Here is a 5,692-nt window from a genome sequence, read left to right as displayed (position 1 = left end):
CTAACTCAATTACTTTTTGGGAGAAGTAACTAGTAACTATAACTAATTACTTTTTTGAAGTGAGATGCCCAACACTGGGCATAAGTGGTATAGCAGAATGTTTTAATTTAAAGCTGCTTCAGGGGAACATCTGATAGCAGCCAGAATGGAGGAGCACAAAGCAAGTCAGCAGAAAGTTCTAAACTGAAACACTTTGGCTAAAATGGTGAAGGCTGAAATAGTTTAGTAAAAATGCCAAAAGCTAAAACAGCTCATTGAAAGGAAAATGTCTGTGTCTGAGAAGATCCCAAGGCCTGAAATGGCCTTTATAGGGGCTGTAAAGAAGTTGAGAACGGAGAAATGACTAGATCCTTCACCTAGACAGGTGTGATGTCAAAAAAATGAGTCATACAATTAAGTTCATGTTTTTAGTGTATATTATAGTCCGAGGTCCGGTATAAGTCACTGCCAAACACTTTACGTCTACTTCCTCTGTGTTGTGGGAGTGACAACTGCTGTGGGAATTAAAATAATTAATAAGAATATGACTTTGTCTGATTTTTTTTTAATTAGGGCTCATCTCTTATATACACAGCACCTTCCTGGGATTAAGGATTTAGATGGATCGATCCCTTGTGACATCCAAAGGCTCTGCTGGGGTTTTCCTTTGCTGATGCTTTGCGGGACAGAGGATCGATGGTGACCTTTGCCTGCACCCTCTGATGATTTGCTATGTAGGAATAGAGCATTCTCAGGTCTGGAGCGGGGCTTTCTTCATGCCATACATATTAATGCGCTTCCTCTGTTTAAATGACTTTTCTCTGCTGTAAAAACAGGCAGCTTTGAATCTTTTATTTGCTTTTATTGCACAGATTTTTGCCAATATATCTGCTTCCTCCTTTTAAAAAAGTAAAGCCTGCATTACTTTACTGCCCTAGAGCTTCATGCATCATCAAAAAGACATTTTAATTCCATAATTTAATTAAAATGGTACACTTTTCAATTTATATTTGCAATAAATTTGTTTAGGTCCAGTGCTGTGAGTCTTATTAGTAAATCTATTTGTTTTAAACAAAAAGTTTAGATTTCTGAACTTTTAATCCATTTTCTAAACCTGCTTACTCCTGTTTAGGGTCAAAGGACTGCTAGGACTTTACCCTTAAAGTTAAAGTCCTATTAGTTGTCACTCATAGGTGTGTGAAATTTGGTAGTTTAACCCTACAATCCAAACTCCTAATGCCGAGTGGCAAGCAGGGAGGAATTTGGTACCATTTTTAGAGTCTTTGGAATGACTTGGCTTGGATTTGAGCTCACAAACCTTCCAGTCTAAGGGGGGACAGGTGATGAAGCGGTACCTTTACGTATTGCTTAAGCATTGGCTACAACCAGTCATCTACAAAATTCCTGTAGAAAACAATGCCCATTAATGTTTTTCCCCCCATAGGCTAGCAGTGTAGTTGACAATCTGAAAATTTGGTGCAGGCCACCATATTCAGTGTATGGGCAATTGTGACTAAGGCTTAAAACCCAAAATAAAACAGGAACACGCCTCCCTGCCTACCTGTACCCCTCATTGGCTGCATCACAGATCCTCAGGAACAGATTGCAGGCTGAAAGCGTGGGGAACTTTTATCATCAACACAACAACAGCCCCTCAGGTTATGTCATCAGTTTTTTTCCACTCTTCAAACCGATGACTCCTTCAGCCCCCTTCTCATTCACCGCATGCGTCAAGTGGTAATCCTGGTGCTCTGGAATCATTTCATTTTATCCTGTCATCAGTTCAGAATTTCCCTTGCTGGAGCTAAATGTGGACAAAACTAATGAACTGGCCGGTTCTTCTCACCCTTAATGACAATAATTAATCCTGTTTGAACACCTTAAACTAGCATTTTATTATTCTTGGAAGAAACATCACATTTACTTTCAGTTCACGATTCTCATCAACACACAATAAACAGCTCTTCATCATCCAGACCAAACTCATAAAAAAACATGCATTCAGTCAAATAATTATTTGCTGCATGCAGTGTGCAGGCGGTATAGTCAGGTCGCCCCCCCATGTGTCACTGTATGGTGTTACCCTCAGAGCTGAAGTGGAATAAGCACCCCTCCTCGTGTGAACACCAGTGTTCCCCCTGTTCTTTGGTGTTGTGGTTCATACTTTCAGAAAGACCAAAAACTCATTTTCTTATGGGACATGGAAGGCTTTCTTTTTATGAGACTCCAACCTATCTGAAAATCAGAGGCACGTGTCCTCTCTACAAGCAATCTGCTTCTTTCTGCACTTATGAAACCACGGTAGGGCTGACATCTGGGCTGCATGTAAATAGACTATTAATATGTATGCTTCAATGAGCTTTGCAAAAAAGAGGAATTAATCCGAGAGGTCCTGAATGATGTGTTTGCGCGACACCTCAGACTTCCATCTGCATGTTAACAGGAAAAAATTTCTCTGTTGTCTCTCTTCAAAAATGAAGTTACCAGGAAGTGTCAGGGTTTTTCTGTTGAAGCCCAAACTCTCAAGGACGCCAGCTTTGAGGAGGTGAGCAATTTCTAATCAAAACATAATTACGTTTGGCCTCAGAAGAGAGGAATTTTTCACATCAAACCTAAATGTTTCTGTCATAAAAAGGGACAAATCAGAGATTGGTTTTCCATGTTTACTCTCACAAATAAATGAAAAATGACAAGAACGCTTACAAATCCATCTCGGAGTTCAAAGCTTTACTTCGCCCGTGTTGTGCGGAAATCGATGTTGACAGAAACGCATGACTTCAGAGCAACGCTGAGGCATCTACGGGGACATGAGGATTCTTCCATAAGTGTTTGTCTGTGCACACATCAAAAAGTACTGCAAAAACTGAAGACCGTTACAAATACGAAAAATTGGAAGGCTTTGGGAAAAATTCAAAAAAAGAAAGTCAGTCTTAGATGAATGCAGCAACAGCTTTAGAAACGTCTGAAATCTGAAAGAAGTTTCTGTGTTCAGCTCAGCAATTGAGGTTTGATTGATGGTGGCATAACTTTTCACAGAGAATCAGCCATCTGTTCCCTGTATTCTGAACGTCAGAAAAGGAGAATTAAAGACATAGTCTGGTTTTACAGGAAAGGTACATGCACAATGGCCTTGTCGACTCATGCTCAGAAGGCCACTTTCAATAGAAAGTCAACATAAACGCACCTAAATTCTTGTTTCGGGCTTCTGCATTTAGAACTGTGGGATCGCTAAGCAAGTTTTTGGCCAAATCCAAATTCTTCCCCTACGGCTTCTCCCTCCCCCTACATTTAGCCCTCCAAGTGGAGAGTTATGGAAAACTAGTGTCTTCAAATTTGGACTCACTTCCCCTCAATGGCATTATCATTAATCGCCGGTTATCTATGTAAGCACGTAGCTGCCAGTGCTTGGAAAGTACACAACAACATCAGTTTAATAACTTTAAAAGTCACGCTCAAAAAAACCAAAAAACATTACTTTCATTTAAATGCAAACTTCTGTACTTCAGAACACACCCATGAGAAGAAATGCGTGTCTCCTCTGTGGCACAGCGCTGTGCATATCACCCTTGTGGCGGATGGATATGCAACGTAAAGTCCATACGGGTTATCCTTAAAAAAATCCACTTTGGACACCCCTACCACTAGAAACGCACGTACAATTGGACATCATAGAAGGAGAAGCAATTGGGGTAAACTGTTAATTCATGAAAATATTGAACTGTGACCAATTAGGGACTGGGACTTAGTATGTGTGTAGCGTCCTGTTCAAAGACATGGAAGTACCAATCGTAAACATGACCACGAAAGAGAAATTCAAGAAAGAAAGCTTTGTTCCCCCTCTTGCCCCCCAATTTTTGAGTCAATATTAGCGTCATTTTGGACAAAGATTAAGAACTCATCAATTTAAGCTTCTTCTCCTAAGCTAAAAACACAGGTGTTTTAATATTTATAATAAAACCAATAATTGATCATGTCATTTATGATGGCCATCCACTCTGCTGTTCTCATTTGCCCCCTTCCAAAGTCTTGTACCCCCCTCCCACATATCCATATTCTAGCTCCGCCACTGCATCAAATTTAAAACTACTCTTAATTTAGCATCAAGCGAAAAAAAACACTGAATAATATATATATTTTTTATTTTATTGGAAATAAAGTCAGGCATGAAGGGGTCAATGAAATATAACTAAAACAATTAGAACATAAGAAAAAAAGTCTCAAATGAGTTTTTTTTAGATCAAAACTATATTGAGTTTAAATTTATTTTAGCATTTTATTTTTTTTTTTATTATTATTATTGTTAATGTATTTTTCTGTTAGTCCTGCTAATCTAAATTCCTAGCTTTGCTTTTATTGTTCTTTAATATTTACTCCAATGCAACACTGCACGATTGAATACTGTGGTGTAAATAAGGGTTTATTTTATGACACATTTTATTCTGAAGTCTGAATTTAAAAAGTGAGCAGACACTTTTCTGTCCAAAGTTAAGGAGTGTTTGTCCCTGACGGTTAATCTGATGACCAAATTATATTTTTCACTTTAAGAGCACTGAATACAGCGGGCAGAATCAGGTTTCTTGACCATAGAAAGGTCAGGTATAAAGCTAAAAGCTTTGTACCTCTGAAAAAAATCTAAATACATTTCACTCTCTTTTTAGTTTTATTAATAAAATTATGGAGTTTTTGATTAAAAAAAACGATATATTCTTGTTTTTTTTTTTCAGATTTAGAGTATAAACCTCAACAGCTCTGCTGCTGCTGCAGAGGTGTTGAGGTTTTCTCCAGGCTGGAGAAAGCTGAAGAGGAGAGCAGAGCTGCTGTCAACAAACAAGCATCCATTAACACTTCAGTGAAGATTCTGTCCACGCCGCTCCATCCGCCGACCTTCTCGCTCTGAGAGGACCTCTCTGTTTTAGTCTCATCGTGCTAAACCAGTCTGTTCATTTTGCACCAGCGGAAACCCCTAACAGGAATGTGAATGTCTCACCTGTGCTCTGACACATGTGGGGGCATGAAACAGCCGAGTCACGACTTTTGAACACACACACACCCTGACACACACACACAATATGCAGAGGCTACAGGAATGAAGGAATGTCACAGTAGTGATCTGCTCTCTGATCCTGGAGGAACTGAGGATATTTGTTAGGATCAACTCAGACTGTTTGAATTGATGGAATAAATGGGGTGTTGCTCTTAGCTCTGGTTACAGCTGCTTTAAAGATAGTTTCTCAGCTCTGTGGTGGTAATCCTCCCAACAATGAATGAGGCTTTGAAAATGCTCAGGTGGGATGAAGAAAGAAGAAACATAGTTTAAGAAACATTCTGGGTCTGAAGACTTCACGTTGATTTATAAACTTCATCCTAGTTTCATGAGCCTAGTTTCAATCTCAATTTGAAGTAGAATAAATGTAGTCATACTTCATGAACATTTTTACTTGAACATACATAGAATAAAAACCACATAACATAAAGCAGCCTAAGAAATAAAATAAAATGAAACAAAGCTAATGCATAGGTTGACCTGAATGTGGAATGTTTGGCGAAACTCAACCAGGAGGAGCTAAAGCAGCCAAGAAACTAAAGAAGAGAAAGAAAACCAAAGCACTGACACCAAAAAAAAAAATCAACCCAGTGACATGGCTAGTTTGTTGACCCTATATTTCCACATACCAAGTACAGCTGTTGTCACAGGAACATCAAACTTCTTGGA

The sequence above is a fragment of the Oryzias melastigma genome, linkage group LG13 (genome assembly GCF_002922805.2).
Source record: "Oryzias melastigma strain HK-1 linkage group LG13, ASM292280v2, whole genome shotgun sequence".
NCBI lineage: Eukaryota > Metazoa > Chordata > Actinopteri > Beloniformes > Adrianichthyidae > Oryzias > Oryzias melastigma.
This window is presented reverse-complemented; position numbering follows the sequence as displayed.